Source organism: Triticum urartu, chromosome 5 (assembly GCF_003073215.2).
Source record: "Triticum urartu cultivar G1812 chromosome 5, Tu2.1, whole genome shotgun sequence".
In the NCBI taxonomy this organism is placed as follows: domain Eukaryota; kingdom Viridiplantae; phylum Streptophyta; class Magnoliopsida; order Poales; family Poaceae; genus Triticum; species Triticum urartu.
This window is the reverse complement of record NC_053026.1, coordinates 378,333,158-378,346,892: the sequence shown is the minus strand read 5'-3', so window position 1 is coordinate 378,346,892 and position 13,735 is coordinate 378,333,158.

Here is a 13,735-nt window from a genome sequence, read left to right as displayed (position 1 = left end):
CTCCCAAGGCGGCGATGCGATCCAAGAGCTCCATTGGATCCATCTGCTTGGCGAATTCCGAGCCGACGTGGAGGCTGTTTTCGATGACCCGAGAAGTCATTGCCGGTGCAGCAGCCGAACGGGCAGTCATGATGAAACTGCCTAGCCGGAGAGTTTGGCCGACAGCCAGGGCTCCCCCGGCGGTAATGTTGTTTTTAACAACGAGACGAGGCATCCTTCCTTACGGCGACGACACAGTGCAACTCTCAATGAAAGCACCAATGTTGGTGTCAAAACCGGCGGATCTCGGGTAGGGGGTCCCGAACTGTGCGTCTAGGGCGGATGGTAACAGGAGGCAGGGGACATGATGTTTTACCCAGGTTCGGGCCCTCTTGATGGAGGTAAAACCCTACATCCTGCTTGATTATTCTTGATAATATGAGTAGTATAAGAGTTGATCTACCACGAGATCAGAGAGGCTAAACCCTAGAAGCTAGCCTATGGTATGATTGTATGTTGTCCTACGGACTAAAACCCTCCGGTTTATATAGACACCGGAGGGGGCTAGGGTTTACACAAGGTCGGTTACAAAGGAGGAGATATACATATCCGTATTGCCTAGCTTGCCTTCTACGCCAAGTAAAAGTCCCATCCGGACATGAGACGAAGTCTTCAATCTTGTATCTTCATAGTCCAACAGTCTGGCCAAAGGATATAATCCGGCTGTCCGGAGACCCTCTAATCCAGGACTCCCTCAGAGACCAAGGACCAAAGGGGAAACTCTCCTCCCATCTAGGGGGGAGGCCAAGGAATAAGAAGGAGGAGGGGGGCTCTCTCTCCCTTGTCGGTGTCAAAACCAGCGGATCTCGGGTAGGGGGTCCCGAACTGTGTGTCTAGGATCGATGGTAACAGAAGACAGGGGACACAATGTTTACCCAGGTTCAGGCCCTCTCTATTGAGGTAATACCCTACTTCCTGCTTGATTGATCTTGATGAATATGAGTATTACAAGAGTTGATCTACCACGAGATCGTAATGGCTAAACCCTAAAAGTCTAGCCTCTGATTATTCGAATGTATCTACGGACCTAGCCCTCCGGTTTATATAGAGACATGAGGGATCGAGGGTTACACAAGGTCGGTTACAGGGAAAGGAATATTCATAGTTGGTCGCCAAGCTTGCCTTCCACGCCAAGGAGAGCCCCATACGGACACGGGTAGAGTCTTCGGTATTCGTATCTTCACGGCCCAACAGTCCGGCCCATATCCAATAGGTCGGACTGTAACACCCTCGATGCGGCTATATCTCCCACGTGTCAAAGCACGACTTAGAGCCATAACCGCATTGAAAGCAATGTCGCAAGTGAGGTAATCTTCGCAAACAACCCATGTAATACAATAAGGGAAAAGATACATAGTTGGCTTACAATAGCCACTTCACACAAATACATGAATAAAGCATTGCATTCATCCAAATACACTCAAGGTCCGACTACGAAACCAAAATAAAAGAAGACTACCCCAAATGCTACACAGATCCCCGATCGTCCCGACTGGGCTCCTCTACTGATCAACTAGAAACGGAACAACATAACGAACACGATCTTCATAGAGCTCCTCCTTCAGCTTGGTTGGTTCATCTGCACGGTTCAACGGCACTTGCAAGCTGGTTTTGGAAGTATCTATGAGTCACGGGGACTCAGCAATCTCACACCCTCGCGATCAAGACTATTTAAGCTTATAGGTAGGGTAAAAGGTATGAGGTGGAGCTGCAGCAAGCGACTAGCATATATGGTGGCTAACATACGTAAATGAGAGCGAGAAGAGAAGGCAAAAGCACGGTCGAACAACTATGATCAAGAAGTGATCCTAGAACAACCTACGTCAAGCATTACTCCAATACCGTGTTCACTTCCCGGACCCCGCTGAGAAGAGACCATCACGGTAACACACGCGGTAGATGTATTTTAATTAAGGTCATCTTCAGGTTTTCTACAATCGGACATTAATAAATTCCCATCTGCCCATAACCGCGGGCACGGCTTTCGAAAGTTCAAATCCCTGCAGGGGTGTCCCAACTTAGCCCATCACAAGCTCTCACGGTCAACGAAGGATATTCCTTCTCCAAAGACAATCCGATCAGACTCGGCATCTCGGTTATAAGACATCCTCGACAATGGTAAAACTAAACCAGCAAAGCCGCCCGAATGTGCCGACAAATCCCAATAGGAGTTGCACATATCTCATTCTGAGGGCACACTCAGATGAGCCAGACGTCGGGTAGGCCAGCCCAGAGTTGCCCCTGGTAGCCCCGGACATCGCTCAGTTGGACCAACACTTAGAGAAGCACTGGCCCGGGGGGTTAAAATAAAGATGACCCTTGAGTCCGCGAAACCCAAGGGAAAAAGGCTAGGTGGCGAATGGTAAAACCAATGTTGGGCCATGCTGGAAGAGTTTTATTCAAGGCGAACTGTCAAGGGGTTCCCATTATAACCCAACCGTGTAAGGAACGCAAAATTCGGGAACATAACACTGATATGAAGGAAACTAGGGCGGCAAGAGTGGAACAAAACACTAGGCATAAGGCCGAGCCTTCCACCCTTTACCAAGTATATAGGTGCATTAAGATAAACAAGATAATATGGTGATATCCCAACAATAAACAATGTTCCAACAAGGAACGATCTCCAAACTTCACCTGCAAATAGCAACGCTATAAGAGGGGCTGAGCAAAGCAGTAAGATAGCCAAACAACGGTTTGCTAGGACATGGTGGGTTAGAGGTTTGACATGGCAATATGGGAGGCATGATAAGCAAGTGGTAGGTATCGTAGCATATGCATAGCAAAAGAGCGAGCATCTAGCAAGCAAAGATAGAAATGATTTCGAAGGTATGATCATCTTGCCTGCAAGGTTCTCAGAGTTGCCTTGATCCTCTTAAGCGAACTCAACGGGCTCCTCGTTCACGAACTCGTCTCCCGGCTCTACCCAAGCAAGAACAAGAAGCAAAAAGGAACACAATCAACCACGTGCAATGCTCAAGCAACATGATGCAAACATGGTATGATATGCGGGATGCGGTATGTGATGCATATGCATGATTTGCAAAGGAATGATTGAACATGGCCTCAACTTGGAAATCCAAGAGTGCCACTGGAAAGGGGAGTTGATTTCGGTCGAAATCGATATAAAGATCACCGGAATCGGATGCACGGTTTGGAAAGGGCAAGCAAAACAAATATGGCACCGGTCTGCGATAAACAGCAAGTAGCCGTCTAAATGCATCAAGATAAATAAGCTAATCCACTCAAACATGAAAACAAAAGACATGACAGGGATCCACTCAAGATGCTTAACAAAAGATGAACACTGAGCTACGGCTAATTCACTCATTAACAGGTTCAAACAAGCATGGCAAAAGAGCAAATGATAACAGGTTACAGACTTAGTGAAATTAGCACAAGTCAGGAATTTATTAACAGGAAGCAATCTTTAGGGCATGAAAACTACATGCTACAGGAATATATCATGGCAAGGAAAGGCATGGCATGAAGCTACTCTAAGCATTTAACAAAAGTCACTTAGTGACCATGAGCCAAAAGGGATTAGAAAATACAATTGCAAGCATGTGAACATAGCAAAAACATAAACAGATTGGTGAAAAACTGGAGCATGCAAAACAGATTAACAAATAGGCATGTTTACGAGCTCGATGCACTCACTACGAGGAATTGCATGACAAACTAAGCATACACCCATCACGAAGACATGGCATAGAAGCTAGACATGGCAAGAACAACAACATAGCATGCACGGATCAACAACAACAACCTCGGCAAAATTGCTAAACATGTTAACAAAATGACAGGAACATTTTATAGCAAAAGTAGAGCTCGGTTGACTCAATCTAGTGTGCTTCATAAATGCAAGCAAAGACATGGGTGGATAGAGCACCACAATATTAACAAAACATCCTTACTGATCATCCTCAACAGAGGCACGGGTCACTAGGAAACGACATGAACATATGGCATAACAACAAAATCAGGACAAGGACTTAGTGAAAAACTAAGTCCCTGAAATCAACATCATTGAGTAAGCTACTTTGCATGCTTGTGCTAGTCACCACGAAGATCACAAAAATACATGGCATACACCGAGTGAATTAGCCGTAGCTCAGTGTTCATCTTTTGTCAAGCATCTTGAGTGGATCCCTGCCATGTCTTTTGTTGTCATGTTTGAGTGGAGTAGCTTATTTATCTTGATGCATTTAGATGGCTACTTGCTGTTTATCGCAGACCGGTGCCATATTTGTTTTGCTTGCCCTTTCCAAACCGTGCATCCGATTCCGGTGATCTTTATATCGATTTCGACCGAAATCAACTCCCCTTTCCAGTGGCACTCTTGGATTTCCAAGTTGAGGCCATGTTCAATCATTCCTTTGCAAATCATGCATATGCATCACATACCGCATCCCGCATATCATACCATGTTTGCATCATGTTGCTTGAGCATTGCACGTGGTTGATTGTGTTCCTTTTTGCTTCTTGTTCTTGCTTGGGTAGAGCCGGGAGACGAGTTCGTGAACGAGGAGCCCGTTGAGTTCGCTTACGAGGATCAAGGAAACTCTGAGAACCTTGCAGGCAAGATGACCATACCTTCGAAATCATTTCTATCTTTGCTTGCTAGATGCTCGCTCTTTTGCTATGCATATGCTACGATACCTACCACTTGCTTATCATGCCTCCCATATTGCCATGTCAAACCTCTAACCCACCATGTCCTAGCAAACCGTTGTTTGGCTATCTTACTGCTTTGCTCAGCCCCTCTTATAGCGTTGCTAGTTGCAGGTGAAGTTTGGAGATCGTTCCTTGTTGGAACATTGTTTATTGTTGGGATATCACCATATTATCTTGTTTATCTTAATGCACCTATATACTTGGTAAAGGGTGGAAGGCTCGGCCTTATGCCTAGTGTTTTGTTCCACTCTTGCCGCCCTAGTTTCCTTCATATCGGTGTTATGTTCCCGGATTTTGCGTTCCTTACACGGTTGGGTTATAATGGGAACCCCTTGACAGTTCGCCTTGAATAAAACTCTTCCAGCATGGCCCAACATTGGTTTTACCATTCGCCAGCTAGCCTTTTTCCCTTGGGTTTCGCGGACTCAAGGGTCATCTTTATTTTAACCCCCCGGGCCAATGCTTCTCTAAGTGTTGGTCCAACTGAGCGATGTCCGGGGCTACCAGGGGCAACTCTGGGCTGGCCTACCCGACGTCTGGCTCATCTGAGTGTGCCCTGAGAACGAGATATGTGCAGCTCCTATCGGGATTTATTGGCACATTCGGGCGGCTTTGCTGGTTTAGTTTTACCATTGTCGAGGATGTCTTGTAACCGGGATGCCGAGTCTGATCGGATTGTCTTGGGAGAAGGAATACCCTTCGTTGACCGTGAGAGCTTGTGATGGGCTAAGTTGGGACACCCCTGCAGGGATTTGAACTTTCAAAAGCCGTGCCCGTGGTTATGGGCAGATGGGAATTTGTTAATGTCCGGTTGTAGAAAACCTGAAGATGACCTTAATTAAAATACATCTACCACGTGTGTTACCGTGATGGTCTCTTCTCGGCGGGGTCCAGGAAGTGAACACGGTATTGGAGTAATGCTTGACGTAGGTTGTTCTAGGATCACTTCTTGATCATAGTTGTTCGACTGTGCTTTTGCCTTCTCTTCTCGCTCTCATTTGCGTATGTTAGCCACCATATATGCTAGTCGCTTGCTGCAGCTCCACCTCATACCTTTTACCCTACCTATAAGCTTAAATAGTCTTGATCGCGAGGGTGTGAGATTGCTGAGTCCCCGTGACTCACAGATACTTCCAAAACTAGCTTGCAGGTGCCGTTGAACCGTGTAGATGAAGCAACCAATCTCAAGGAGGAGCTCTATGAAGATCGTGTTTGTTATGTTGTTCCGTTTCTAGTTGATCAGTAGAGGAGCCCAGTCGGGACGATCGGGGATCTGTGTAGCATTTGGGGTAGTCTTCTTTTATTTTGGTTCCATAGTCGAACCTTGAGTGTATTTGGATGAATGTAATGCTTTATTCATGTATTTGTGTGAAGTGGCGATTGTAAGCCAACTATGTATCTTTTCCCTTATTGTATTACATAGGTTGTTTGCGAAGATTACCTCACTTGCGACATTGCTTTCAATGCGGTTATGCCTCTAAGTCGTGCTTCAACACGTGGGAGATATAGCTGCATCGAGGGCGTTACAAAGACGCCCGAGGACCCCTTAGTCCAGGACTCCTTCAGTAGCCCCTGAACCAGGATTCAATGACGATGTGTCCGGCGCGCAGATTGTCTTCGGCATTGCAAGGCGGGTTCCACTTTCCGAATACTCCAAGATAGTCTTCGGATAAAACGAAGGTGTCTGGATCTGCAACACAAGTACCACACACGACTGCAGGGAATATAATATTTCATGACTCCCTATCTGCTGACAACTTTTCACAAGATGACATCACGTTTGTCCAGCCATTATATTGAACCGTTTTTGTCTAGCGTTCCGCGTTTCGAGATGCGGTTTCCATTGGCACGTCTTGTCAAAGCAGAGATCATGCCCCCTTATCGCGGGATTCTCATCAATACGGGCATCGGTAACCCAACCGTGTCGTTTACACAACCCATGGGAATAGGCGAGTTTTAGGGTGAGTGGGGAGGCGTTCGATATTCACTGCCTTTATAAGGGGATAAGGATTCCCCTTCTTCTCCCACCCCTTCTCTCTTCCTCTGCCCTTCCACTCTTGAGCTCTAGCGCCCAAGTTCTCCTCTTTCCCACTCGAGCAAGCACTCAACCATGTCCGGATCCGGAGGTCAAGGCAAGTGGATGGCCTCCTCCGTCAAGGAGAAGGACATTACCGAGCTTCGGGTGGCCGGGTATCTGGCAAAGGAAATCGCCCACCGTCTTCTGATACGTCTCCGTCGTATCTTGAAAGTGCAACTATCCCTAGGTGGTTTTGGTAATTCATAACAACATATAGCTCATTGAGCTAATGCTATTCCAAGATGATTATTTCAGGAAAGCTCAATGATTGGCATGGCATGGATGTGTAAGTGGAACCCTCAAAATGCTAAGGAAAAAGGATTGGCTCAAGCTCAAAAGCTCAAGACTCTTCATTTTATATTTTAGTGATCCAAGATCACATTGAGTCTTTAGGAAAAGCCAATACTATCAAGGAGGGATGAGGTGTTGCTTAATGAGCCTCTTGCTTCATGTGCTTAGTGATATGCTCCAAAAACCCTCAACTACTTTCCCATATCCACATATGACCTAAACCCTAAGCCAAACTCGGTCCTACCAATTCTTCCTATCCGGCGCCACCGAGTTTCACTTGTCATTAGCCACTGCCAAACCCTAGCAATTCGGTCCTACCGATAGGGATCTCGGTCTCACCGAGATGGGATTGCAAACTCTCTGTTTCCCTTTCGTAACTTTTCGGTCTCACCGAAAGAGCGAATCGGTCCCACCGAGATTGCAATGTAAATTCAGTGTTTCCCCTTTGTAACTTTTCGGTCTCACCGAAAGAGCAAATCGGTCCCACCGAGTTTGCCTGACCAACTCTCTGGTTAGCTAATTACCAAATTCGGTCTCACCGAGTTTGCGTAATCGGTCTCACCGAGATTACGTTATGCCCAAACCCTAACCATATCGGTCTTACTGAGTTGCATGTCAGTCCCACCGAAAATCTCTAACGGTCACTAGGTTTACATTTTCGGTCCGACCGAGTTTGTTGATTCGGTCCCACCGAGATTGGAAAACTATGTAACGGTTGGATTTTGTGTGGAGGCTATATATACCCCTCCACCTCCTCTTCATTCATGGAGAGAGCCATCAGAACACATACACCATTCCAACTCATATGTTCTGAGAGAGAACCACCTACTCATGTGTTGAGACCAAGATATTCCATTCCTACCATATGAATCTTGATCTCTAGCCTTCCCAAGTTGCTTTCCCCACCAAATCCAAATCCTATGAGAGAGAGTTGAGTGTTGGGGAGACTATCATTTGAAGCACAAGAGCAAGGAGTTCATTACCTACACACCATTTGTTACTTCTTGGAGAGTGGTGTCTCCTAGATTGGCTAGGTGTCACTTGGGAGCCTCCGACAAGATTGTGGAGTTGAACCAAGGAGTTTGTAAGGGCAAGGAGATCGCCTACTTCGTGAAGATCTACCGCTAGTGAGGCAAGTCCTGTGTGGGCGATGGCCATGGTGGGATAGACAAGGTTGCTTCTTCGTGGACCCTTTGTGGGTGGTTGCTTCTTCGTGGACCCTTCGTGGGTGGAGCCCTGTGTGGACTCGCGCAACCGTTACCCTTGGGTGGAGCCCTGTGTGGACTCGCGCAACCGTTACCCTTCGTGGGTTAAAGTATCCATCAACGTGGATGTAGGATAGCACCACCTATCCGAACCACGGGAAAAACATCCGTGTCTCCAATTGCGTTTGAATTCTCCAAACCCTTCCCTTTACATTCTTGCAAGTTGCATGCTTTACTTTCCGCTGCCAATATACTATTTGCACGCTTGCTTGAATTATGTGATGATTGCTTGACTTGTCTTAAAATAGCTAAAATCTGCCAAGAACTAAAATTGGGAAAAGGTTAAGTTTTTATTTGGTCAAGTAGTCTAATCACCCCCCTCTAGACATACTTTCGATCTTACATATCTACTTTTCCAAACACTTTTGCCCTTGTTTTGGACTCTAACTTGTATGATTTGAATGGAACTAACCCGGACTGACGCTGTTTTCAGCAGAATTACCATGGTGTTGTTTTATGCGCAGAAAACAAATATTCTCGGAATGACCTGAAACTCCACGGAACATCTTAGAAAAAATAATAAAAATCCTCGTCAAAGATGAAGACCAGGGGGCCCACACCCTCCGCACGAGGGTGGGGGGTGCGCCCCCCTAGGGCGCGCCCCCTACCTCGTGGGCCCCCTGGATGCCCTCCGACGCCAACTCCAACTCTGTATATTTGCTTTCGGAGAGAAAAAAATCAGAGAGAAGAAATCATCGCGTTTTACGATACGGAGCCGCCGCCAAGCCCTAAAACCTCTCGGGAGGGCTGATCTGGAGTCCGTTTGGGGCTCCGGAGAGGGGGATTCATCGCCATCGTCATCATCAACCATCCTCCATCACCAATTTCATGACGCTCACCGCCGTGCGTGAGTAATTCCATCGTAGGCTTGCTGGACGGTGATGGGTTGGATGAGATTTATCATCTAATCGAGTTAGTTTTGTTAGGGTTTGATCCCTAGTATCCACTATGTTCTGAGATTGATGTTGCTATGACTTTGCTATGCTTAATGCTTGTCACTAGGGCCCGAGTGCCATGATTTCAGATCTGAACCTATTATGTTTTCATGAACATATGTGAGTTCTTGATCCTATCTTGCAAGTCTATAGTAACCTACTATGTGTTATGATCCGGCAACCCCGAAGTGACAATAATCGGGACCACTCCCGGTGACGACCATAGTTTGAGGAGTTCATGTATTCACTATGTGCTAATGCTTTGTTCTGGTTCTCTATTAAAAGGAGGCCTTAATATCCTTTAGTTTCCAATAGGACCCTGCTTCCACGGGAGGGTAGGACAAAAGATGTCATGCAAGTTCTTTTCCATAAGCACGTATGACTATATACGGAATACATGCCTACATTACATTGATGAATTGGAGCTAGTTCTGTGTCACCCTATGTTATGACAGTTACATGATGAACCGCATCCGACATAACTATCCATCATGATCCGGTGCCTACGAGTTTTCCATATACTGGTTCTCGCTTATTTACTTTCCCGCTGCTACTGTTACAATCACTACAAAATACCAAAAACATTACTTTTGCTGTCTTTACTTTTGTTGCCGCTACCACCACTATCATATTACTTTGCTACTAAACACTTTGCTGCAGATACTAAGTTTCCAGGTGTGGTTGAATTGACAACTCAGCTGCTAATACTTGAGAATATTCTTTGGCTCCCCTTGTGTCGAATCAATAAATTTGGGTTGAATACTCTACCCTCGAAAGCTGTTGCGATCCCCTATACTTGTGGGTTATCAAGACAAATTTCTAGCGCCGTTGCCGGGGAGCATAGCTCTATTCTTTGAGTCACTTGGGATTTATATCTGCTGGACACTATGAAGAACTTGAGAGATCCAAAAACCAAGATCTATCGCTCAACTACGAGGGGAGGTAAGGAACTGCCATCTAGCTCTGCACTTGATTTACCTTCTGTTATGAGTAAGTTAGCGACGCCTACACCCGCTTCTGCTATTCGTTCTGATATGTCGCATGTTATTGATAATGCCACTTCTGCTATGCATGATACTTATGATGAAACTGCTTCTATGCCTGATACTACTATGCCCCTTAGTGAATTTCTTGATGAACAAATTGCTAGGGCTAGAGAAAAAGAAATTATTGAATCTGAATACGATGATGATAGTGATGATGAAAATATGCCTGCTATTCCTGAGGGCTATCTTTTTGATATGGAATCTTCTGCCGCTATTTTAGCTTGCAGAGATAGATATGAGCTTAAGAGGTTATTAATTAAATGGAACAAAGAATCACTTAGATATAAAATGAAACCTGACCCTGCTTTTGCTACTTCACCTATTTGTGTTCCTGATAAGGATTATGAATTCTCTGTTGATCCTGATATAATTACTTTGGTTGAATCTGATCCGTTTTATGGCTATGAATCTGAAACTGCTGTGGCACATCTTACTAAGTTAAATGATATAGCTGCCCTGTTCACTAATGATGAGAGATCGCGTTACTTCTATATACTCAAAATATTTCCGTTCTCATTAAAGGGTGATGCTAAGATATGGTTTAATTCTCTTGATCCTGGTTGTGTGCGTAGTCCCCAGGATATGATTTATTACTTCTCTGCTAAATATTTCCTGCTCATAAGAAACAAGCTGCTTTGAGGGAAATATACAACTTCGTGTAAATTAAAGAAGAGAGTCTCCCACAAGCTTGGGAGAGGCTTCTCAAGTTACTTAATGCTTTGCCTGATCATCCTCTTAAGAAACCTGAAATACTTGATATCTTTTATAATGGACTAACCGATGCTTCCAGAGATTACCTGGATAGTTGTGCTAGTTCTCTTTTCAGGGAAAGAACACCAGATAAAGCTGAAATCCTATTGAAAAATATGTTGAAAAATGAAAATAATTGGGCACCTCCTGATCCAGCTCCTGAGCCAACTCCTGCTCCAATTACTGAGCCTATTCCTAAACCAACTCCGAAGAAGAGAGGTGTTCTATTTCTCAGTCCCAAAGATATGCAAGAGGCAAAGAAATCTATGAAAGAAAAAGGTATTAAAGCTGAAGACGTTAAGAATTTACCTCCTATTGAAGAAATACATGGTCTTAATTCACCGCCTGTTGAAGAAACCTATGATCTCAATTATTTATTTACTGAAGAACCTCCTGATCCCGATATCCCTACACAGGTAGTAAGGTAAGTTCTCTCTATAGATATGATAAAGCTGAAGTCCCTCCTACTAAAATTGCTAGTCAGTGCTTGGATGAGTTTGATAACTTTATGTTTAAGCAAGACGACTTCAATGCTTATTTTGGTAGACAATTAAAAGAAAATGCTTATATGATTAGACGCTTGGGTGATTATATGGCTGATATTAAAGGTGAACTTAAACTTGTTAGCAAACATGCTTCTATGGTTACCACTCAAGTAGAACAAGTACTTAAGGCTCAAAAAGAAGTGCTTGATGAAATGAATAGTAAGAAAAATGATTATGCTGTTAGAGTGGCTACTAGAACTGGTAGAATGACTCAGGAACCTTTGTATCCTGAAGGCCACCCTAAGAGAATCAAGCAAGATTCTCAGAGAAATAATATTGATGTTCCTAGTTCTTCTAAAAAGAAGAAGAAGAAAAATGATAGAATGCAAACTTCTAGTGAACCTATTGCTGAACCACCTGATAATCCAAATGATATATCTATGTCTGATGCTGAAACACAATCTGGTAACAAACATGAACCTAGTAAAAATATCAATGATGATGTTCATGATGATGCTCAACCTAGTAATGATAATGATGTAGAAGTTGAACCTGCTGTTGATCTTGATAACCCACAACTAAAGAATCAACGTTATGATAAAAGAGACTTTGTTGCTAGGAAACATGGTAAAGAAAGGGAACCTTGGGTTCAGAAACCCATGCCTTTTCCTCCGAAACCATCCAAGAAAAAGGATGATGAGGATTTTGAGTGCTTTGCTGAAATGATTAGGCCTATCTTTTTGCGTATGCGATTAACTGATGTGCTCAAAACAAATCCTTATGCTAAATATATGAAGGATATCATTACTAATAAAAGAAAGATACCAGAAGCTGAAATTTCCACCATGCTTGCTAATTATACTTTTAAGGGTGGAATACCAAAGAAACTTGGAGACCCCGGAGTACCTACTATACCTTGATTCATTAAAAGAAATTATATTAAAACTGCTTTATGTGATCTTGGAGCCGGTGTTAGTGTTATGCCCCTCTCTTTATATCGTAGACTTGACTTGAATAAGCTGACACCTACTGAAATATCGTTGCAAATGGCTGATAAATCAACTGCTATACCTATCAGTATCTATGAGGATGTGCCTGTTGTGGTTGCAAACGTTACTATTTTAACTGACTTTGTTATTCTTGATATTCCCGAGGATGATAGTATGCCTATTATTCTTGGAAGACCTTTTCTTAATACTGCAGGGGCTGTTATTGATTGCAACAAAGGCAATGTCACTTTTCATGTTAATGGTAATGAGCATACGGTACACTTTCCGAGGAAACAACCTCAAGTTCATAGTATCAACTCTATTGGAAAAATTCCATCGATTATATTTGGAGGTTTTGAATTTCCTCTTCCTCCTGTCAAGAAGAAATATGATATTCTTATTATTGGGGATGTGCATATCCCCGTTGAGGTAACTTAGTGCTATTCGAAATTTCTCCGGTTTCATGATTATCGGAATGAGTTTGTTAACAAGACTTGATCAACCTTGTTAGTGGATTCTTTTTGATGAGCATGAGACGGATGAAACTAGAAGCACAAACTTCTGTACCCCACTTTTATTTTCTGTTATTTATATTAAATAAAGTAAAAATAGTATATTTCTGTCTGTTTCCTGACTTATCCGTGCAATATAAAAATATCCCAAAAATAAAAGCCCTCAGAATGCCATGCCAATTTAATATGATTTTTTCGGGAATATTTGAGGATTTACTGTGCAAAAATTACCGCGGGAGGAGCTGCCACCTGGCCACGAGGGTGGTGGGCGCCCCCCCTCTAGGGCGCGCCCCCCTGCCTCGTGGGCCCACGGTGGCCCTCCTCCACTTATCCCAGCACCCATCTTCTTCCTCTATCTCACACAAACCCGAAAAACCAACTCAAGCACGAGTTCCAGCCACTTTTGCTGTGATTTTCGATCTCCTTACTCAAAGCACCTCTCGCAAAATTGCTTGGGGAGATTGTTCCTTGGTATGTGACTCCTCCATTGGTCCAATTAGTTTTTGTTCTAGTGCTTTATTCTTTGCAAACTTGTGTTGCATAGGTGACCATGTTCTTGAGCTTGCATGTCAAATTTATATGGTTCTAAGTAGTTCTAATGCTTGATATAGGCTCTAGGCACTTGTAGGAGTAGTTGCTATCAGTTTTATTGAAGTTGGTTCACTTTTG